The 25020-nt window shown below is 46.5% G+C and overlaps 1 long non-coding RNA gene across 3 annotated transcripts in view; it reads right to left on the reverse strand.

Moving 5' to 3' along the window:
- LOC112944988 overlaps positions 1 to 25020 on the reverse strand; it is a 121584-nt gene that overhangs the window by 33429 nt on the left and 63135 nt on the right. The window lies entirely within an intron of this gene.

The raw sequence follows: 25020 nt of genomic DNA on the forward strand, positions 1-25020 counted from the left end.
TGGACATTATGTCTTCATGATACCTATGAAAATCAAGGCCCATCAGTATCAAAAACGGTCAGTGTGGAGGGCAGCAGCACCACCGAGAGCAACACTGGCCCAAGACGAAAAGCTGTGAGCGCCTGTCCGGAACAAACAGTCTGGCAATATCAAAACTGGTCAATGTTTCAATGCAGCTCCTACATTTGCAAATGGACATACATGTACATTTATACAGGTTTGCTTGCAGCATTGCACCTGACTTCTCCAAACTAATCTTCTTGCTCTTATAACCAAAAATGCACACGGATGCTCCCATTTTCGTTTTCAGTGCCATACTGATATGATGAAATTCTTATGTCAGTGGAAGCATCTGCACCTTAGCAATATACCCAGTAACAACTTTTCAACATTTTCGCCCTTCAGATTGGAAAAAATAGAAGTTTGTCCCACACTACTACCACTGTAAATTACTTAGTCAATGGAACTCATTGCTAGCTATGTAACTTAGTTATATTAAGATCTGAAAAACAGAATGTACACACTCCTGTCCTGCTCTAACTCAGGCCACAGACAAATACTTAGTTTTTAAAGTTTGCAATTTTCCAAAATGACCAGGACTGAAATGTTCTAGTAGACATCAACTGGAAAGGTTAAGCCCTGTCATTTTGCTTGTCTGCCCTTAAGATTTGGAATTTTTCAAAGATACCTGAAAAAAAACTAGTCATTTTAGCACCACTAGAATACCAGTTTTGTACTCACATATAATATTGTGGCAGTCCAGAAACTCTTGTCTCTTATTTGTTCTGGGACACACAAATAAACTTCTAATCTTCTTCCTATTCCACGGAATAAATACTTCAGCTCACAAAGCCCAGTGCCTGCTGGATTGCTTTGATCTACTTAGGCAAATCCCCATCCCAAGCCCCCAGTGCCACAGAACGGCGCGCTGTCGCTGGCAGCGGCTCAGGGCCGGGCACGGGCAGAGCCACGAATATTCAGAGAGATTCCCCGGTCCCGGGACGCTGCTGGTGACAGACTGCAGCAGCCAAACAGCTCGAGACTCGGCTAGGGGAGCGACAGCAGGGGCTAGTGCTGCACGCACAACAGCCATCACTTTTATTTCCCTGTCTCTGGAAGATGAATACTCAAAAATATTTTTTAAATATGGAGCGAAATGGCTGTGTCCGGGGCCCTAGAGGACAATCCTTGGTGATTAATATTGATGTCCCGGTTGCCAGTTGTCCTTTTTTTTAGTGCTGTGAAGGGCGCTTTATAGCTAGTGAAGGATTGCTAAGGCTTTGCCGAATACACACAAAACATGCTGGGCAGAAACCCTGCAAAGCCAAGTTCTTATCTTCCTACTGCATTAACACAGCTGCTGTGGCCATAGTGCAAGGTCTTATATACCGGACAACCAATTCTCAGCAGGAAACTTACATAAAAAGCAGGAGATTACTTCTGGATGCTGCCTCTGCCGAGACTCCCAGCACGCTCCGTTCGGGATGCAGATGCTTATCCAGTAGAAGCTGGATAAGAGATCAGCAATTCATTGCACATTAGCTGCTATTGAGCATCAGTCATTACCACCGGCACCGTCCAGACTTGAGTCAGTGACCTACAGGTGAAAGGCTGCAGCTTCCCAAGCCAGTAATCATTAAGTTTTGACACAGCCAATTATTCAAAAACAGTCACTCAAAGCTCAATTAAAATTTCGGCAACTTAACCTTTTCTTTGCTTCTCCTTTGTCTCCCGCACTTCCCGCTCCCCAGTCTAAATAAACTGAACACTTTGTCACTGCACTATATAATTCTGTATTCAAACTGTCAGGACCTACCATAGTCACCTCTGTCACTGTCTCTGCCAATCCCAGGGCACCCGCTCAGGCCTTCCAACAGTATTCCAGGACTCTCCCTGACAGACACTTTGATAACAGCACCAAGCACATGCATTGAGGCTAATTCCTCCTGACAGCATTCACTCAACAAGCCAAAAACTAGAGAGAGACATGGATTTGTTTAAGTTACCCTGCTTGGGTGATAGATATTGTAATTAACACTGTCTAACACCAAAAAGCTATTGTTAAGTTTTGTGGCTTTGAAGATTCATATTTGTAGCAGCAAACCTCTCAAATGAACACATTTAGCAATGACTGCATTTTTCAGTGATTTTTTAATGTTGCCAAACAGCAGCACTGAATATTTATAGAGCTCCCGTTAAAAAATTACACATATCATTGCTTGTCTTTGCTTTGATCTAGAATGTATTGTCTACAGAGAAAAAAAAAAAAAAAAAAAAAAAAAAACCCACAGACACCTCCCCACACAGAGCTCCTCTCCCTCACACGTCTCCGGTGCACGCTGACTGCTCCGACGTTGGCTGCGGACAGGTCATCTCACATCCCAGGACAAACCTAATTAAATTAATGCAACCTCCTGGACACACCGAATCATTATTGCTGCAGCCATTCTAGCATTTATCACCTCTACGCAGTCATCCATCAGGAACTAAATGCTTAGTCTCCCACTCTGCCTTCGCCCAATGGATCCCGTTACAATTTTCTGCCCCCAGCAGGAGTAAATTACCACAGCCTGACTCTCCACCTCCAACATAGCCAGCAGCTTTGGGGATGCAGTGGGCATTTTACAGGCAGAAAGCAGCTAATAAAAGGGTTTCAGCTCATGTCAAAAGAGGTCTCTGCTTAGAGTTGTTTAAACTTGCATCTATTAAGAGTCCTCGAGAAACTCCTTCCAACATGTAGTTTGCAACACCTTAGGTTTCACCTTTGAATTTAACCCAGCAGGAAACTTTCTGACAGGGTCATGGGTTCCTCCGATTTACACGACTGCGGGTGGATAAGGCAAACCCTGGCACAGAACCCATGCAGCTTCTCACACTGTGCTCCTTCCAAAGGCAGCCCTTGCAGGAACATCTCAGACTGTCGGAAAACAGCTAAAATAATCCACTCTACATATGCTGATCCTGCCATATCCATTACCTAAACAGCCGTTTCTTCCATTTCTTCTCAGAATATGGACAAAAATCACTTTTTTTTTCCCCCCTGAATTTCCAGCTGCCCAGTACAAACTCAGTGAAAGGGGCCCGAACGCTGCCCGGTGCCCCGGGCCCCTCGCAGGGCCACACGGGCTGCCCCTGCTCTGCAATGCTCTACACAGCCCAGCAGCAACTCGGTCCCTAGGGCAGGCAACAAGAGCTTAGCAGTCACAGCACTCACCGCTCTGCACTGCAGGGTTCATCGGCCAGCAAGACAGCAAAGCAGCTACAGAACTGGCAGCTTTAGGTTTGTGATTTGGGGGGAAAAAAGGAAAACAAATGTGCTACCTTGCAGCAGGAATCTCCTCCTTGTTACCAGTTACTCCATCTCATTCCCACTGCAAGGTTTCAGCCCTTCCCACAGCTACTTCCACAGCTCTCTCACTGCCATTAGCTCTTCAGGCTACCTAGGATTTTAATAGCAACAGTGACAAAACAAAGGCACAGCCAGCCTGCCTTCAAGAGATCATCGTGTGGCACTGTAAACCTTTTGACCACGTTTTTGCCTACAGAGCTACTCAGAACATGAAAATGAATGACACTTCTACAGCATCTTCATGTAACTAGTTATTTAAATTATTTTTCTTCTTTTATTACAATGATTTTTTGCTTAATTCTGAGATTGATTTCACATGAAGACCTGTCACTACCCTTTTAGCAGAAAGCCCCAGAGGAGGTTTTGCTTTACTAATTACTGTAACCAAGCAAGGACTGAGGACAGAGTTGGCCTTCTCGGGCCATAGGCTCCAGGTAGCTGAGGATCAGTCATTTTCATTACAAATGTAGCACTGGAGTTGAGGGTACTACAGTTCAACAATAAAGACCGTGCCCACATTTCCACTTAGAAGCAGGGTTTTGGGGTGTGGAGGGGTTATTCTCTGACTTGCTCCAAAGTTAGTGCAGAATTCGAAGAGAACACTAATGTCAAATAATAATAATAACAAAAAAACCCTGCTTCTTTAAACTACAGGAGTATCAAGAAAACAAGTTAAGCAGTTTATGAAGCTTAAATTTTTATAACTGTTCTGCAGCACTGGTATAATGCTTAAAGTTTTTCTTTTAATGCACATTTACGTAAAACGCATAACAATACTTGCTTAAATTTGAATTTACTCAAGAAACCAGAACATCTTTGAATTGTTCATCCGCTTTATCATGCAAATTTTTATTTATCCTACAAACATGCTTAAGGATAAATAATATGCATTTTTAAATCATATACTGTAACTATATGTTAAATGTTAAAGAGAATAAAGACTGTGGATTAGGTTTTCTGTGTCAGTGTCAATTGAGAGGCTTCATTCACTCCAATAATGCTTCCTCAGACTTAGAGTGGGGCCTCCAAGATACGACTGTGGATTCTTCACCGATTACAGCCTGAGATAGAGCTGTTCACTGCATCCTTCATTATATCCTTTCGGGGAGCAACTTATTGATATGTACTGCATTTAGTCTAAAAATACTGACTTAAAACTTGGTGTTTTTAACAGGCCTTGGTCTCAGCAAAAACTTTGCAAAAGCTCCCAAGTTTGCACAGGCCAGGGTGAGGGAGAAGACAGACAGGGATGGGAGAAAATAGACAGGGATGTCTCCTGAAAACCAGGAAATTCTCTGCTTGAAGCCTATAGATGACCGAGCCATAGCCTCTTTGCACTCAGTGGCAAAAAAAGAGCCCTATACAACAATTAATACTGAGTACCATCTAATTTTGACACTGAAACCCCCTTAGCATTATAACTGCAAATGTTAGGATGCACTTCACCTAACGCTGTCGTTTCCCAACACACTTACTGCTGTACAGGTCTGTCCACTGCTGCTGGATCTCCTGGCCTCAACTTTGCACATCAAGGTGAATATAAGCATCCTCTGGCTTCATCTGATGTAGATTTTTGTCTACAAGATCTCACTGAAATTGGTAAAAATAGCTGCTTCTGCACCAATTTGAGACATCATTTCTTCATGGACATCCCCCTGCTTTGCATCAGATTTCTTTTTTTGCCAACATTTGTTAAATGACTCATCTTTTTACTTCTTTCCTTTCTAACATAATGCTTGAGCTGGGAGTTGCTGGGACTTCATTTATTTATTTTTAGCAGTTATTAACCCTTTCGGTGACTCTAGCCAACGCTCTATGCTTCCTCTGGTTACAAGCAGAGCTGACTCTTGGAGTAACCATTGGATAAGGGGAAGTTTCTTTGTTTTATATCACTAGCTAGTAAAGTAAAAGAGCACAGAGGATTTACTGCACCAGCTGCCCAGTGGCTGGGAACTTTGTTGGTAGCCTATAATGCTCTCAATGATAAATTCAAGAGGATTCTGTCAAGTTCCCTCTTCAAAACTATGATTATTTTTGCCTAGTTGGTACTTCCTTCCCTTATAATGAAAATATGCCCAACTCGGGAACTGCAGACCACAATCAAGCCTCCAAGCCAGAAGAGCTCCACAGCTTCCACGAGAGCTGCACTGATTTTTATCACCTAGGAATCTGACCTTTGTCACCCAATATACACTAAGGAAACCCAGCATCATACCAGATAACTGGTTAAATAGCTCTTTGTTTTTCTCTCTGATATCCTGTCTCTTCCATCGCTGCAAACAATTAAGTGCCCACCACTTGTTTGAACAACTAAACCAAAATAATTACAAATGCATGTTACACTACAACAATTGCATATTAACAAAGGCTTGGGGCCAATTAATCATTACACCGTCAATATCTGATTTGCATAAAGCTATTCTCTTTAAAGACTCCATGTTTGGGGTGACAGGGTTACCTCATCGATTATGTAAATTCCCCATCAAGCTTTACAGAAGCAGTCAAAGGAAATAAAAAGGCCTGTCTGTTTGCAGGAGAGTCAACAACCTGCAGCGAGGAGGCAAGACAAAATTTCTTAATAAAAGGAAAGAAAAGAACAACAACAAAGTAGTCCGAAGTTTTAAAAGGCTGGGCTGCAGATCAGGCAAGGGAGCATAAAGCTGCAAAACCCAAATTCAGAGCATGTCCGTTGACCAGATGGATTGACTTCTATATGGCCCTGCCATCACAGTCCCAAGAAACCAGAGGGCTCCAAACAACGTTACCATTTTCCGCACTGCCTAGAGCCTCCTCAAAGAGGAGATGCTCGGCTCTTCTGGAAAAGACAAGTCCCACCAACAGGCCTGGCAGGAACACCCACCCGCCAACAAAGCACTGAACTCCCTGTACGGTCTGAGAGATTCATTCTCCTGTAGGTTTTCTCTGGAACAAAGCTGGCTTCTCAAAATTAGCAATTAGCTTCTTGAGTCATACGAAGAATCCTCACCCTCACTGTGGGCAATATTCCTATTTGCAATATTTTTCCACACAGAAACTTGCACAACGGGACCGCCAGCGCAGCCAGGCCGGGAGCCCACGCGCTGCTGCTCGGCCCCAGCCCTGGCACGAGGCAGACGGAGCCAGGGGACACTCGGGGCCCAGGACCCAGCAGCAACGCAACCAACAGACCCTTTCCTAAGGGAAAGGGGGGCAAGCAGGAAGATTCATCTCACCCTGCTGCAATCCTGACCTCAAGACAGGAAATCCTCACCTTGAAAAGCTCCTGCTCCCTCCATACCACAGCAAGGCGGAGAACAGGATAGAAAATAGCTAGGCCATGCATACAAAGAGACCAAATATTTGGCAATTCCAAATCGCAAGAGTCCCAGCTCAGAAAGCCACCTACTAGGAAAGGGAGAAGGCTGGCTATGGCACATATTGCAAAAAGGCAGCACATGTCATACCCACACCAGGCTTCACGCTGCGCTCCCCATCGAGACCTTTGCGGTACCCAAATTGGGGGACGAGGGGAAGAGCTGGGAGTTTAAAGTGCTGCACTCCCTGCTCCAAAAAGCACACTGTGCTGATTCAAAAAAAAAAAAAAAAATTCAAAAATGCCTGTGGGTAAATTTGAGCTGCCCACAGCTCCCCAGGGGCAGTCGAACTTGCTGTCGAGCCATTTATGTGGATTTCAGTCAAATTCTAATTTTAGTGTTCATTAAACATTGGTAATTCCCAAGCCAATCCCTATATCACCTAGTATACATAATACCTCTACAATATAGGTCATCCCAGCTTAGAAAACATACACAGACATCAAAGTGCAACCACTTCATTATAAGTATTAACTTTATAAATAATTATGAACTTCATAATTCTTTACAAGATGCTGCATAATCACAAATATTTAAAAAAACATTACAGCAGGCAGAGGGCTGGCTGGGCGTGGTATACACCTAACATAGATGTGTATATATACGTATAACCCCCACACCTGTACATATATTAGGGAGAAAGTCCGGTCTTTGTATGCACATGTATACCTTCCCCAGGCAGAAGGAAGGATGTTTGCCTGCCACCCAGGTGCCTGAGGAGAAAAACCAGCCTCTGCTTTAACCGAGAAGCCCAAGGCCGGCGTCCCGAGGGCTTCGTCGCCTCCCCTCGTTCCAGGGAGCTCCAGCAAGGACACCACGAGGCTGCCCTTCTGTCTGTAGCAAAATGCTGCACTAGCTCTGCATGTCACACAACATCTCAGCTGCTACCCTGGAGTTTGGAAAGGGGATTGCTCCCTGTCTCTGTTGAAGTGAAGCAGAAAGGAAATACATCAGCACTGTGCTGCATGATGCCAGACCCTGCAGAACAACTAAAACTGGACAATTATAGGAGACCAGAGAGGTCTGACACAAAGCAAGGAGGAAGTCACAAAACTGTGATCATGGACTGTACTGCAGTGCACTCTGCAAAGGACAAGGCTATTCTTTTACCATGCATATTCCCAAAGTCCAAAGAAATTGGCCCAGTGAGCATTATACAGCTACATTATATAATTCCAAAGCAGATATCTCTACTTGCAAACTCAATGCACACAGGAGCTATTTCCCCAGATTAAGCATGTGGTTTTTGTTGCCATAGACAGAATACAATGATGCTTCTGCAAGGGCATGTGGCAAATGGTAGGTGGTGTCAGAGAAAACCCCCTTTCTCAGAAGGGAGGTGTTCAGGAAAAGCTGCATTTTTCTGCCTTCAGATCTCAGACTAGAGCAGAGGAAAAAAGAAGAGAGAGGAAGGAGCAGGGATGTTCTAGGCTGGAAGGTGCAAGGCAAAGTAGTTTCATCAGAGACCCTCCAGTGCTCCTCAAAGGTAAAGCAACTGTATCGAGGCTTCAGCTCTTGGTTAACTCCTCAAAGGCACAGAAACATAGGTTGACACTTCTGGAGATCTGTTTTAGCTGCCTTTTTAGTTCTGAACACCTTCCAGATCAGAGTGAGGATAGCCTTGACACACAGATGACAAAAAGTCACCTGGGTTCCAATCATTCTTCAGCCAAGAACATCTCAGGATGACACTTTCCTTCCACAAGGTCCCTTCTCCAATATAAAGATGGCATCACTTTCTACAGGGAGCACAATGAAGCTTAAAGGCCTGCAAAAGGCTCTGAGATCCTCAAGAGATAGCCACCGACCACAAAGCACAAGTGAGCCATTTATTATTAAACACTGCGATGGTATCAGAAGCATGGACATCTCAGATGAACTTGAAAGAATTACAAAGATGCTATCTTGAAGCTTGACAGCGGTTGAGTGGGAACAAATACATCTCAGAGCAATAATTAAACCCAGCCCTTTCCTGGCAGCTTGAAAGGTGTCCCAAAGAGCCAGGTGCCAGCGCAGCACCAGCCTCAGCACCAGCCTCAGCACCCGCCTGCCCCACGCGCCACGGTCACCACGCGCCAGGGGAGGCTGTTACCTCTGCAGGTGGCCCCGGAGAAGCCCCTCCAATGTAACACGCCCTGCGAAGCAATTACTGTTTCCTTTGCACAACATCTGCTACTCATCTAATCGGAGCACGCTAAATACACGCCCTTACGCAGTATTAATGCGAGAAAGTGGATTAATACAGTTGGATTGCTTGTGTTTTAACAGCTCTATGGCTAACGCTGTTTACGGGCTGGTAGCTTTCTTCTTGTTGATTTACACCAACCTAAAGGGTTGGGAGCCGCCGAGGTGCGGACCGCTCTCCTGCCCCTCACAGCCGTGGTCTAACCCAAGAGTTTTAACCTCCTTCTGCTTGCACAAAGGCAACTCGCTTGCTTGGAAGAACACAGCAGAGAAACGTGCAGTCTCCGCTCCAGAAAGGTAAAACCTACGTCCTATTCAAAGAACATGGCAGAGAAAAAAAAAATAGAGCAAGAAATTATTGATCAAGGATCTGCCCCTTCCGTTCAAAAACTTCTGCACTGAGCAGCCTTCCCACGGAAAGGCTGGCGTTAGCCCCCACAAACTGCTTTACATCATCTACAAACAGCCCCAGGCTCCAGCCCCTCCCCACGGCAGGCCAGGCTGATCCCCCCCGCTGCCCCCATAGCCCTGCCGCAGCCTTACCCAGCAAACAGCACTGGGATTGATTAGTGGGGATGGGATTTCAACCCCTCGCACTCCTTGCTAGGTTGCACGCTGTGGTTTATTTATATCTACTTCAGTCATCCTAAGGACAGGTGGAAATTTGTCAGTTACCATCCTAGGGTAGTGAGGCAGGAGCAAGAAGAGAGTCAAACGTAAAGGACGTTTTTAGGTTTCTTTCTGTCTTGAATCCTGGTACTTTAGTGTAGTTATTGGCTGAGCCAATCCTGCCACATGCACTAGAAGGAAGAACTTAAACAGGAAGTGGTGCCTGATACTGAGATCATCACTGATCAGATCAGAAAGATGCAACAAAGACAGAAGGATCCGGTGGGTAAAATGTGGCTCCAAGAAGGGAAAGCAACTACTTATAGATACCGAGTATGTATGAATAAAATTGAAAACAAATGGAGAGAGGAAGAGAGTTGAAAAATCTAGATATATATGAGAAAGAGATGAATGAAAAATTAAAATGAAAAAAAGGAAGAAAATGAAAGAAGCAGTAAAAGGTTATAAGGAAAATGTTATAGTCAGCAGAATTATCAGCAGTGAGAATTTATTTTCAGGATGCTAAAGAGACCTGGACTTCTAAGAATGATGTGGGAAGATACTGAAAAATGCAGATACGGTCACCAAGCTTAGCTCAAGGCTGCAAGATGCACAACACCTGCATAACAACAAATACATACCAAATATCATCTGGAAATGGGGGAAAAAACAATACAAATTAGCACGTGTTGAACTGTCACCTCCCCCAGAAGGGGCAGCCTCATCTTAAGCAGGTCTGAGTTACAAGAGTTACCCCCTCTCGCAGCTGCCGGTCTCCGGGTTTCTGCGTTGCAGGCACGAGCCCAACGGGAGCTGCGGGTTTGTGGTTGACTGCGGCTGCCTTTCCGGGCATGAGCTTGAGGTCCCGGTACCGGCAATTCCCCTAGGACACCGTGGCAGTTCAGCTAGACCCGGATGACACCTCACTTGGAACCAAAACGTGTGGTTCTAAAAACCACAAACACGGCAAGCCCAAAGGGAAACAAAATACCTCATGTACTCTTCCCAATGGAAGATGAGTATTTGAGGGCAATAATCAGATTTCCTCTCAGAAAATTCCTTAAATCTTGTATTAAAAAAAAAAAAAAAGTACCAGAATGTTCCAGTTGTAACCGCATGCCTAGTGGGATGGATGCTGCCTGCACTTGCCTAGTCCGTATTCATTCTCAGATGCACAAAACCACAGTGAACTGCACTGACGCTGACAAACATTCATCTTGGCAGTTCCAAAATACATCATTCTGACTTAGACAAGGTTCTGCTGGGGCAGCTTCATGGGGGACTCACGTTCCCTCTCTCGGCCGATGGGGAAATTTTGCATTTCTCCTTTCTTTCTCTGAAAATTTGGATGTGGAAGATACAGATAAAAATCTCTGTAAAGATCTTCATAAAAATAAGCACATAACCTTACATGCAAAAGCCAAGAAAAGACCCCAAACAGCACAATCCCATTGTACACACTCACATGACCTCACTCAGCAACAAAATCCCACTAACTTCCCCTTGGATTCAGGGAGAGGCCAGGCCTTTCCCCTACCAGTGCAGAAGTCCCTGTGCCTCGAGAGTGGCCATTTCCCCTACCATGACCTTGAGAGGCAGCGTTCCCGGCAGGCATGCCAATAGCTGTAATACTGGGAGCACAGGAGGAAATGGATATGGATAGAGGGACAGCGACTCAGTTGTCCTTTCCACACTCTCAGTGGGACGCTGGATTGTGTTTGAATGTGATCCATCAAGACATTGATCCCACGGGAAGCCGAGATGCGTAAGGAAACTTCAAGTGCTTTCTAACCGGTCCTACCCAGCGCAGAATGTACTGAGCAGTACAGTAAGGAGATACCTATATTATCAATAGTCCCATGTCATGGGACAAGCCGCAGCGGAGGTGAGGGGAAATCAGATGTGTTCCGGAGCTCCAGAGGTGTGTGTTCACTTGGAGCAATGTCTCCTTGAAACGTAAAGAGTAAACTGCTCTCTGCAGTGCTCTGTTTAACTACCCCCTGCATCAAGACCAGCTGCAGGAAGCGAAAACACAATACAGAGCAATACCTTTAAGAGAATGTTTTAGAGGAAATGCTACAGAGACTGTATTATATTTTAGAAGATGCCAAACTCCATAATTAAACGAAAAACATGTGATTAACTGTAAGAATTTTCTGCTTATGCCTAAGACTCAAAGAATTATATCAAAATCCCTGAAAGCCATTGCTAAATGAATGAAAAGCACGAGCTGGCCTGAGCAGCAAAGTCTGTCACCAACACAGGCTTTATCCAGCTTAAGCCACTCCGTTCTTTGATCAGCCAAGAGCAGAGAGGGGCTGGAGTGGGTTTATTCCCTGGGCTGGTGAGCCCTGGCAGCAGGGCCGCGTGCTCAGGCGCCCTGCAAGGGCCCTGGTCCCACAAGTTGCTCCTTGATACTACGTCAGGTCCGCGGGGGGGAAGCAAGAGGAGCCCCAGCATTTAACCCACAGTGACCAAGGGCGAACTCCATCCACGCTCCATGGCAGCGGGAAGCGCCTGCAGCAGCACAGCCGCGTCGCATACTTCTTTGCTAGAGGGATTTATTTAGAGTGAGGCTCTGCGCCATTGCGCCCTGTGCTTAGCTTTGCAAGGCTTGATTTTGTGCAGTGTGTGCCTTCGGTGACACAGGTCTTCAGTGATGGAGTTTTGGATCTAGTTCAGATCTAAATTTGATTGGTTAATTCATCAGTTAGATTTCCAAAGAAGCTGGAAACCACTGGAGCCTCTGACCATGAAAAATGTGACACTGCTCTTTGATTACCAGCTGGGATCTCCAAGCTCTCCTGGCCTACAAAGCGACAGTTTTTCGAAATATACAGCAACTAATATTTCACTTCAGCTGGCAGGCCTCCACAAAATGGCTTGGACCTTGCGGTGCACTTAAACCTTTTGATAAACAGACCGTATAGATTGAGCAGATGGCGGTTCAGGAGTTCAAAACGCTCAGGTTTCCAGCTGAACATACAATAACCTGTAGGCAGATGCAGAGCAACATCTGAACAGGTTGAAACCGTGTCTGGGCTGTTTGGTTCTACTTGTTAAAAGCCGAGGGAGGCAGGTCTGACCCAGGGAGAGGCGAGCGGCAGGGACCGGCTGTCTGCAGAGGAAAGCACCGGGCTCTGCCGGCCGCATCCTCGCGTGGCCCTTCTCAAGCCCAGCCGGCCGTCAGCTCTTGCACACCCGCCACTGCATCGGGAAGGTAGCATCGGATCTCACTGCTCCAGGGGACACATACCGACATTTAATCTACATTTTAAGTGCATTTAAACAAAACTGAAGCTATAACCTTCCCTCTCCACCTTCCAAGGGAGAGGCCAGGGGGAAGGTACCTCAGAGGCACATGGTTCTGAGCTGAGGAGCAGGCTGAGGAAGGGAGGCCGGTCCTGACAGCCACCATGAAGTGAGGGAGAGCTCTGCAAGGCTCCTGAGCACCCTCCTCCAGCCTATCTATGATCCCAGGAACAGGCGACCAGCTGGGCAGAAACAGGTCAGAGACAGCTATTCCTGTCTGCACTAAATGCCATTTTCCTCCTGGCCTCTAGCTATCCATTTCTAGTGCCCCTGACCCAGCTCCTCCTGTGGGAAGCTACCAAGTGTGACAGCAGTAACTGCCCATTCCCAGGAGGAAAAGCTGAAAACCTTAGCATGAGGTGGGAGAATCTGACCTTAAAAACACTCAGCTCTTTCGAGTCTTCTCCTTTAAGCTGAGGGAGCAGCTTCCCGAGTGCGGATCAGTTACGGAAGGAAAGAACATCAATGAAACTTACTGGCACTGCCTGCAAAGGAGAAGAAAAACCAGGACGTTCCTCCTTACAGAGCTGGATGTTGACAAACAGAGCAGTGACAGGAACCAGACCGGAGTCACCACCACAACGCAAAAAGACTCCCAACTCAGCCCAATAACTGTGCGGTTTCTTTCCTGGTGCTCTTGGAAAAAGGCAGAGGAAGAAGGGCCTCACATCCCCACACCTGCGGTGTCCCATGAGACGTGGAAAAGACTCCCCCCGAGAAAAGGCTGCATCTGAGACATGTGGCACCCATCTCCTCTCACAGGGCCGAGCCTGGCACCCTCAGCGGGCAGCCCTGCCTGAACACCAAACCAGACAGGGCTCCCGAAGAGGGGGCACACACCGTGACACCCGGCACCCCCAGCCCGCGCTCCGGGCACGCGGCTCTTGCACGGCCCATGCACTAACAGCAGGGGCTGATCCCATCCCCAGGAAGTGGTCAGGCCTTCAATTCAATAGATAGGAAGAATCTTGTTTCCGGTAGTCCTTCTTTCTCTTCTTCCTTTATACTATGAAAATTTTTTTTCTTGTCTTCTCTATATTTCATCCCCCCCACCAAAAAGACAGACCAGGGAAAATGAATGTTTCCAGACATTAAATGGCAAGTTGTGTTATTTTTAGGGGGTTAGATGACAGGCAGCATCACATTTGAAAGTACTCACTTGATCAAAGAGCCCTAAAAGGATTCAGCAGCACTGAGAACTATATATCAAATAGGATTATGACAGAATTAAGGGACTGAGCCATTTATAACTTAGGGCAGTCTCTCTCTTTGAAGCCTGCCTTGGTAATTGATCCATTTTTCTATAAACCAGAACCATAGCATTGCATTAAAAATCTGTATCTATTCCAAAACTATTAGCTTTGTACAAGATAATCAGGGGAAAAGGTAACATTTGTATATGACACTAGAATCTTCACTTGAAAAAGAAAATAGTTCTGACATCTAAATAGAGAGAACATTTTTTTTCTATCACTGTTACCGTGTCCAACAAATTCTCTTCTGCAGCATGTCAAAGCACCAGTTGTACATTATGAAAACAAATCACACAATGAAAGTGGAAATTATTGGGTTTTTGTTTTACACAAATAATTGAAAATGGCATGGATGTATCAGTGGCAACTGTTTTACTTCCTGGGACGTTCGAATCATGCTGGGAGGCAACGTGAGCAGAGCCATGCAGGTGCTCTTGCCCACACAAGTAACATTTGTTGGTGGGAACACCCTCCTTGGGAGAGACCTTGGCCCTGGTGAAGTTAATGCAAAACTCGAGCTGACTTCAAAAGCACCTTCCTATGCCAGGGGGCGAGCGAAGCCAGGGGTGCCCGTCACAGCACCCAGAGGCCTGGGGATCTGGACCTCAAGCTTGAGGCAGATGTCAGGCCTTGATTTTACACCCCTTATCCCCAGGGACCCTGGAGGTCTACTGGCTTGTAAGGGGCAAGAAACGATGCTTCCAGTTTCTTCCACTCTGCAAATCATGTCACTGGACTGCAAAGCAGTAACCAGGAGCAGCAGAGCCTAGACCTCCAGCCATTCCTCCTGGAACCAAACTAGTTGGAAATTGCTCGGGAGAAGGAGGAAGAAAAGAAAAGAAACCCTAAGCTTCTGGTAATGCGCACGTCTGCCAACCTGATGCCTCTGCATGTGTGCCGGCTTTCCAAAGGGATCCAGCAAGCTCAAATCCTGAGGGAAAACAAGCGATGCAAGGAGGAGGTTTTGTCTTGGCCATGCCATGACCGCACAGATGCCAGACCGCGCAGCCCACAAGGCACAGGCAAACCCACCAAGACTTGAAGACAGGGTATTATGTTTCCCTTTCCTCCAGTCCCATCCCCTCACTGGACTCTAAATATAAATATTCAGTGTATTTACTTATGAAAGATTTGAAAGTAATATTAAAAACCCTTTAAATATGATGGGGAAAAACATACTGTAGTACAGAACTGAAGTATTTTTGACCACAACCAGCCTGATAGGCGGCAAGCTAAACATACAGAAGAACTGAAATTCAAAATTAAAGGTTTGCTTGGTCTTAAAGTAGCCATATACTTGTTAATTTATTAGAATCATTAGCGTATCTGAAAGAAGAGAAGGAATAATGCCAAGCTCCAGACTCCAAAACCCACTGCACTTATTAAAGCATTTTTTATAGTCAAGTCAGGTTCCTGCTGAACTTACTGGATCAAATCACTGCCCATCTATGTGCCTTATCCTACAGCAGACTGATGCTACCTTTTTGGATAATGCAGATACAAATAAGACTAATATTAGCAGGTCTGCAACTCAAAAAATATTTCCACCACCTAATACATAGCTGCTAGAAATAGATGCAAGAGCCTAACTAGTTCTAGCTTGTTCTGGCACGGTGGTTTATCCGCTGGTGGCGCCAGCCTCTCTGCATTGACTGGCAGAGGCCCACGGGAAACGCAAGCTCAGAGCTCAGAGGGGCGCCGCTCCTTGGCCGCTGCTCGCGGTGTCCCCACAGCCGGTCACAGCGCCACCAAACCCAGGCACGTCCACGCATCACAGCCCGAGACAGAACTACGCAGCTTGCAGCCACTCAGATGCACGTCCATGCACGGTGCACAGAACTCATTAGTGCAAGACCCGTGGCAGGACTTGGTTTGCTACAGGGGAGCACCTCACAGCTCCTGTGCTTTAAGTAACCAGGGACAGTGCCCAGGGAGCATCTTTTCTCCTGCTACTATTAGAGTGTGCTTGGTAAATTCTTAGCTGTTTCTACCCGTTTATTTTATGGGAGCACACAGCCACATACACGCATATCGGTATGGAAGAGCCTTTGTGGGATGGTAAGGAAGAACACAGACTAATCCATAGATTTATGACAACTGCAGATTGCCTGCAGTTCAATGTACACCCCCAAAGAGGTCTGTTTTCCAAACTACACTGTAAACCATCTTCAGAATTAACTTGATTCTGCACCAAAGATTGTGACAGTTTTTTCCACTGAATTAAATGGGTGCAGAAACAAGGTATTAGATGGCAGCCAACAATCTACCCAGTTGGGTATCCAGATGGAGATGGGGCCATTTCACAGCAGGCAAAAGCATGTCATACACTTCCACATCTCCTTTCATATGTTCCACCTCTTGTTTTCTTGTTGGAAAACACACACAAACATTAAACATTAAATTCTAATACCCAACACCAGCTCCAACATAACACAAAACTGCGGTTTCCTTCATCAGTGACTACCTACCTAGCCTTGCCTGGGTTCTCAGCCAAGTTCATCCTGGAAGTCAGCAAAACCCACTCCAGTTCACAAATTTACCCTGCAAACTAATTTTTCTCCCCTACATACTCAGGGCACACAAACACCCCTTGTTCTTATACTGATTTATTTCATTAATTTCCCATTTCTGCCACATTCTGAAGGTTCAAGAGGGATATATGATATTTGCAATATTTTTACTGGCCTTTTAAAGAGGGCTGGATTTCTCCCTTACTACACACTCTTGCGCAAAACTATGAAAACCCTTTTTTAACCATTCATTTCAGACAATTACCATAGACTCCATCACAGTTTGTGGAATTACTCTAGCAGATTCCATCAAAATCTAAATCAGCCCAAACCTTGCATTCTGTCTCTACATTCTTCCATATACATATGTAAAGAAGCTTAGATATAAACACGATTTACAGTTACAAAATAATGATTGTTGTCAGTCCAGTTCAGTCCAAATCACGAAATGGTGTTCAGAATATGTCCCTAAAGTTGGGCAGTAATGGTTAGCTGCTCAGTTCTGTGACCAGCCTGTTTCTTTTATTTTTATTCTTTCTACGTTAACTCAAACTTCAGTTGGGATGGTTGTTATTCTTTTTGTTTTGTTTCTTTTCTCCAAGCAAGCCTTGGAAAATGGACAAACATCTAGATGGGTGAACAAAAGGGTGGGTTTCAGTTCCTCTAAGCACCTTTCCTCCAAGCTCCCGCAGCAGCCGCGGTTCCCGCGGTGGGAGCACATGGGCCCACGGAACCCAAATCCAAGCTTTGGGCCACGCTGGACAAGCCCTTCCCCCTTTTGCCCATGGGGGGGACTCGATGACACCCCGCAGGGCCACACTCAGCGGGAGCAGCTCGGACGCGGCAGCAAAGCCTGTGCAAATTGCTGGGAACGCCGCTCCGACACCACATGCAATTGCGCTATCACCCGGAGACTCCAATTAACAGCGCGCTCTCGTTGCACGGCCCCTGCTTCAAAGAGAGCTTGATTTGAACAGACAAGGCAGGTAAGTGAAGCCTTAGGATATACAGCGCACAGCTGAGAAATGAGACAAAAGTAATTAAGTGACTTGACTGGGATCACAGAGAAAGTCCCTGGCAGAGCCAGACCCCACTTCCCACCGTGCTCACCTGCACCTGGAGCACAGGGCGAAGCTCCAGAGAACCTAGAACAGATCCAGGGCAGCACGACTTCCCACACCTCCCTGGCAATCACATTGCCACAGGAAGCCAACTACACGTTACCAGCAGCAGCCTCAAAACACACAGGGAAGCTTGAAGGTGCCAATGCTATAAATGACCAGAAGCTGCTGAAATTTGGAGAAAGAAGGAATAAAAGTAGGGGTTTCAACAATAAAGCTTCCTTTTGCTTTTTAAAATTACATTAGAATATATCCGACATATTTCTTACACCAGTTTTATCATCGCAAGTTGCCTTTGATCCAGTCTGTGAGGATGCCAAGTAAACTTAATTGAAGGATAAAAATACTTTTCTCTCTTTTCCCTCCTTCTCAGAAGCACAACAGGAAAAAGTTTTGATAGAGCATGTTGTAATTAACATGAAACGTTCCACTGAAACCAGGTAACACCAGAGCATCAGCTGGGAGAAAGCATCTTATTCCACCACCCCTAATGCAGTGGAGTTCTCCCCCAAATGCCTGGCAAACACAGGCAAACCAGGCCTGCCAAGACAAAGCCAGCAGGAGAACCCGGGCACACGCCCAACTGCTCCAACTGGAGAGCAGCGCAACAGAGATGGTTTCTGCCTGAGTCCGTCTCGGTAGCTTCCTGGTGCCCGTAGGTCCCTTCTCCACAGGCCTTGTGGACCCAAGGTCCCGTGGAGGTTGTTGGGCACCGCAGCCACGAGGCGGGATCAGCCCCGGGACAGGCTGGGCCACCGGAGCGCTGGTTCCCTGCGGGAAACCGCACAGAGGAGCAGTTCCGCAGAAGCACCCACGCATGCACCGTGTTTCTGCGAGCGAGGCGTTGAGAATGAGGTGCAGCCTGCAGATTAGCTATGCAGCTTGCTGCTCCAGCGCTGCTTAGCGGGATTATAACTGCGGCTCTTGCAGAAAGGGGACACTGCAGCATAATTGTCTTAAAAGCCCTCGAGAGCTTAGCAAGGGATAGCCGGTAAGTGTGGCAAATCTGCATCAGCCGACGCCACTCAGGTAGCGTGCGCGGCCTCGCTGCCAGCGCGGAGAGCTGCTCCAGACGACAGGAGACATCCCGGTTGATATTCATTTGGGATGCGGAAAGCAAAGCCCATCTGACTGATTACGGAGCTAATTTAACCTTAGCACCCGGGCTTAGCGTGCTGAGGGGCTATCCTTCACTCAGGCTTCGGAAAGCAGGAACTGCATAAAAACGTTCACGTTCTCCTCGCAGGCAATTTTCCCGGGATTTATAGCGGCGTTCCAGTTTGTTTATCGATTGACGCCTAACGGAACGGAAATTACCAGCCAGCTCCCCCGCTCTGGCCAGCGCCGCGCTGGCACCTTGGCCTGTCAGCGGCGGGGCCCACGGCATAAATTGCCTCCGAATCCAGCACAAGCAAAACCGCCTGCAAACTTCATACATTAACAGCATTTGCAACAGGAGCAATCACTCATTTTTCTTAGGTCTGGGTATTTAACACTTTTTGATTCTAGCAACTGTCAGAGAAGAACCTGCCCTATTCTCCCCAAAACGGAGGCCATGGCCCTGCTACACAGCTGGGTTTTCTGAGGCTAAAAGAGGCCTTTTTTTACTTCACTCCACTCCTGCCATTACAAACGTTTCCTAATTGCCACGGACTCCCTGAGACCGGCTGTTCCCTCAGCTCTTGACTGGTTACACACAGCGCCAACCACTGCAGGCCTCAGTTCACTAACTGCCGCTGCCTGACAGTATGAAAGGCCCCAGCTCAGCCTACAAACCCACAGCAGCAGGTTGTTGCGGGGCGTGCGTGCGTGCACGTGCACAAACACTGCCAACTTTAAGAGACCTCCCCAACCTGACCTAAACCACATTTAGAGGGGATTTAACCCATCTCCCAGCCCCAACCTGCCTGAAACATCCCAGATGAACCCCCTACCCCACAGCTGCAGGCTGCAGCTCAGGCCAGCCTGGGCTTCACTACCACCCACCTCTGCCCCTTCATTTCCAGTCTCCTGTATTGAGACAGTTGTGGGGCAGTAGGCAAACACTTTCCTAAGAGGAGTTATTTCACAGGGTTTCCTTGATTAAAACCATATGGTAACTAACCCAGGTTGGGCAGCAGAATGGTATGTCAGGCGTAGAGGCCCTCTAGATGGTGACCCCGATTCACCAAATACTAGTCTGTGATTTGTTGCACACCACCTCTGCAAGGGGCAGAAGTTCTGTCCCTACACACCACACCTCTCGCTTAATTGACCCGGGCGTTAGAAGATCCAGAAAGACAGTGACAGCAGCCAGTAAAAGGAGGAATCGAACAAGGTTCATTGACAGAACCCACTGGTCCCCATGGACCAGCTGCAATTGGCAGCAGCTTCTCAGTTTCATGTCCAAATATAGCAAGGTGATCACGGAGCTGAGACATCTGCAGCCCAGGCTCCGCTCACCAACAATTTTTATTTTTTAACTAGACTAAGTAGGAATTTGGTGACAAATAATAAAAAGAAAGAAAAGAAAGAACAACACAAACAATAATCAACAAGATTTTGTTTTTCAAGAGTGAGAAGTAAATGTCTTATTTAAGCACTCAGCGGAAAGTTATCAGAAAGATTCCGGCTGACATCTCAGGGGGCCAGATCAGCCTCTTAAAGATGTTAAGTACCTAAAGAAATGCTCCCAATCATTTATGACACAAACTTTTCCTAAAGAGCTTTTGCAGAAAAAAATTACATGTTTCTAGGTGCAAGTCTGCTAGCATGGCCACAAATCAAATGTCATCTTCAAAAGTCCTAAAGAGCCTCTCTCAGGCTGCACTGAGTTACTACAGATGTCTCTTTATCCCAAATACAATCAGAAAAACAAGCTTGTTCACCCCACGATTCAATACCATCTTCCAAACACTTGATAAGTCTTTAAGCCCTTGTCATCATACGCTGTCCAAAGGGCAGCTCCCCCTAATCTGAGGGAAGCCTTGGAACCACTTGTAAGTAGCAATAAGCCTCCTATTAAGTGTACAGCAGGGCTGAGCAGAGAACCAGAACCACACACTCCGCATCACAGCAAAAGGCCCAAAACGGCATGACATGAGAATCAAGGGCAGCGCACAGCCTTATCAGGGCTGTTGCGTTGCCCAGGGGCTCCATCCTCAGTGCACATGGAAGGCACAGTGTCAGGCTGCTGCATTCCACGATGCTGCCTCCAAAGCGGCTGATCAGCAACTCAAGACAGAGGCCTTGGACTCTTCAGACTCCTCAGCAAAACCCTTGCACCCACCTAACTTCTGCAAGCCGGTAGTCGACAGGCTGGAGGAGCAGGAAGATGGGCATTTGCTTCCACACAAAAGGGGATGTAAGATTTGTACGGCACTCCAGCTTCTTAAACACTTGAATTTGCCATGAATCTATCAAAATTTCCTAGGCCTTCTAAAGCTGTCACTCCGAAAGTGATATACACCCAAAAGAGACATAAAAGCCTAGCTTTCAGATTGAGACATCAGATTAGGTCGTACTACATGAAAGCTGAAGAAACACGGATGAGTTTTTCAGCCCTTTTACTAATCACATCTTAAACGAGGGCCGCTGTCCAGCGAGCCCGGCCGCGCACGACTGCAGAGCTCTGCCCGCCGCCCGCATGGGCACAACCCCGCGGGCCCCAGGAGCGCCCGAGACCGAGGCCGCCGCGAGAGCGGCCGAGCTCCGGCAACGCCACGAGAGCGGCCGGCCGGAAAGATTCCCGCTCCCGTCTACACCTTACCCGTCGGCTGCTCTTGCTTTAAACATTTATGGGGCATGCAGGAAGCGCGGCCAGAATATAACAGCAGGGAAGAGATGGTGAGAAACGTGTTCTCTCCAACCACTGTTTCACTTGAATCCCTGGCTGCTGCAGTCAGGAATTTTGACACACTGCGTGGCGCTAACGGTGGGGCTTTAGATCTAGCAGGCTCTGGGCCCCTTAGCATAGGGTTAAATGTCAAAAGCAGAGGAGGAAGCTGTCTGGAGTGAATGAGAATTAAGTTTTCCCTTCCTCAGCAAAGCAGAAAAGCTATTTGACACAAGATAAAACCAGCAAGTGCTGTATTGCTGTATTACACTATATAATGTCTGCTTCAAGACATTACAATGGATAATCATTACCAAGTCTGCAGCATCACCTGTGAATGAAATCCAGCGATCATACGCACTGGCTTCAAGTTACTTAAAATCTCATTTTACCTTTCACACAGTCCACTGTTTATCCCTCTCCCATTTTGGCCCTGCCAAATAAGATACAAATAAGCCACTATTAACTATATTAATCAATTATGATGTACCCTCTTCTTGTAATTAATCCCATTCATTCAGTGGAGTCTTACATAATTACATATGTACGTTAGCAAGCCGGTTAAGCTAGCTAGCTCAGAGCCAACAACAACATCAGTCAATAAGAATATTTCTTCCTCCCAGCCGGGAGCATCTTTGTCCCGTGAGCTCAAGCCCCCATTTGCCAGAGAGCCCAGAGAAAGAAGCACCACATGAGGAAAGGCAAAGCAGGGGCTCCCAGCAAGACACCGCTCCAGAGCTCTCCACGTCACCTGCACAGGAGTTGGCCAAACTGCCCGGGCTCGCGCCAGTGATGGCGTAAGGCAGGCAGCAGGAGGAGAAAAGCTAAAAGATGAGGTGTGTGATAAATTACCTTACTACCACAACCATTCAAATAGAAGCCAACTCTGCTCTACCATGCAGTGGCTTGGGGAACCACAAACACCGGCACCTCCCAACACATCATTTACTCAGCAGGTGCAGCAGGAACGAGCACATCTGAGGGCCCCGGTCCCAACATCCCGGGCTCAAGCAGGAGCAACGAAGCAAAGGCCAGGCAAAAGTGAAAACAAAAATAATTAAAAAAAAAAAAACAGTAACAGCAGTAACAAAAAGTGCAAATTCTTTGAAGAAGCTTCTACTCTGCAGAGCTGGAATGAATTTGCACCTTTGCAAAACTTATTCACTACTTACTCTTTCAAATACTTTTGAACTTTTGAAATATCCAAAACGTACTTTGTTCTTCTTCCGTTCTTTCCCTCGATTTCACACAAATTTAAATAATTTCAAAAAGTTTGGGGTTTATTTTTCTGCTTTTGCTTATTTGTTTTCTTAGGCAAGTAGTAGCTTTTCTAAAGGAAAAGTTAACTAAGGAAGTTTCAGAAAACTGCAGGATCAACAGGAAAATTTTAAGCTAAGCTGTCCTGAAAGCGCTGGAATTTAAGATCACCTCCCTACCCTTCTTAGCGTGTCAAGAGCAAGTTCCCAAGCGGATTCTCCCGTCTCTAACGAGAACTGCGTGCACTTGGACATTTGCTTTCACATAACTTTGGGGCCCAAAGCAGGGCACTCATCAGCAATGAACTTCCTCCTTGGTTATTACAGAATCCAGGCCAGTAACAGGCACGACTTCTCCCCAGTGCCTGAGGTGTTTGTAACCCTCAGCCCAGCAGCCCAGCCACTGGCCTCAGTGGGACAAGAAGGGACCATCGAGAGCAAAACCTCCACAGAGGCCCCTGCGCCTGGAAACCTGTCTGCGACCTCGCACCAGAGGGAAAGGAGAGGTTTGCAGAGCAGAAGCAGGGCCTGGCGGCACTGCCTTGCGCCCAGCTCCCTCACAGGCTCCTGGGGGCTGCTTTTGCTTTTAGTGCTGCCCTTTTTCCCCTCACCCTGACCACCCCCGTCCTCCTGCTCAGCCTCTATGTGCGGGAGGAGGGCAGGGGCCCTCGCGCGCCCCGGCGGGCGCTGCTGTCACCAGCCTGACAGCGGGACCTGCCGGAAATAATATTCCGGAGCACTTGCTATGCATTAAAATGCACTAAGCGATGCGTTAGCTGCAGAGGAGAGACAAAAATGCAGAAAGGTCAATTATTAAATTTTAAAAGCCTGCAGCTTACAGGTTGTTGTTTGTGCTAAAGGTGGCAAAGTCTTTCAAGTGTAGGTTGCTACAACTTTGCTAAAAAAGCCCCGAATGCATAAATGTGTGAAGCCACAGGGTTAAACACCTCACACGCTGCTCACAGCTTTTCCAAGGCAAGTAAAACCTCAAGAGCTTGGGGAGAACTCACACACAAGCAGGGCTAGTGAAATTCCTTAAGCTTCGCACTTTCAAATCAGTAAGACTAGGAAAAAAAAAAATTAACATTCTGGGAGCAAATTTCCTATGGAAAGTTAATGTATCCACCTAACACCCATCCTCGCATTTATAACAGAGGTCTAAATGTGTTGACTGATTTTTGTTTGTTTCATTTATTAAATGCTTAGCTGGACAGGAAAGCCAGATTTCCTGGACACTTACTGAGGCTGATAAACAAAACAGACCCTACAGAAGGAGGCCAAATCAGCAGTCTGATACAGATTTCTTCCATTTCTGCAGAAAGTTGGGTGCTCTTTTTCTTAAGCCCCTGAGCGCTACATACCCACATATTCTTCCCAGAGTTTTCCCAACTTTGCAACCCAGCCCGATTCCAAATGAAACCAACATCAGCCCTTCTGCTCACACCAGCAGGCTCTGGACCAGAGCAACCTGCACAGCACCCTATGGACTAGGGAATTTGGCAGCGACACCACGAACCTGCACAAGCCCCCACTCAGTTCACACCTGTGCTCATTTAATTCTGCAGCTTCTGGCCCTGAATCACACACAAGAAGCACTGCGCTACAAATCAGCACCTGAACATGTGCTGGAAACATCATGACCCAGTGTCATAAGTCATTCTTTTCACACAAACAGGATCCTAAATACCAACTGATTGTTAAAAGGGCACTTACCAAGGTTTATTAAGTACATAGAACATAAATCCATTTGGCATGTAATTAATTCAAAATTACATGAGCACTAAATGTGCAATTAAATCTGCAAAGAATGTTCAGGCCTTTAGCTGGCATTTACAAAGGAAGCTACAAGAAGTTTATTAGCTAGCAATTTATTGCTAAAATACTGGCAATTCGTGAGCATGTTGATTGAAATCTAAGTTGCTATCACTATATTGTTATAGGCCAATTAAAGGTCTAAACAATCCTTTCAAATAAATTAAGAAACAATGGACGTTTTATGCATTAATAAGAATGCTGTAAACCAACGACTGAGGCTCAACAAGTGGGTGCTCCCCAGTGCACCCAACCTCTCCCCTTCACGGTGCATTTCTCAGCTCCAAGGAGATCCTGGACATCTGCAGGCAAAGCTGTACCACTGTCTGCAGGTAAATACTGCACAGGACACCTTACTCGGGCTTCTCACCCAAAGGCACAGTTCAGGATCTTTTCCAGGCAAAATCATAACATGAGCAAAGCCCAGCACAGGTGCTGAAACAGCAG

Source organism: Nothoprocta perdicaria, unplaced genomic scaffold (assembly GCF_003342845.1).
Source record: "Nothoprocta perdicaria isolate Ctin4 unplaced genomic scaffold, notPer1 scaffold_18, whole genome shotgun sequence".
In the NCBI taxonomy this organism is placed as follows: domain Eukaryota; kingdom Metazoa; phylum Chordata; class Aves; order Tinamiformes; family Tinamidae; genus Nothoprocta; species Nothoprocta perdicaria.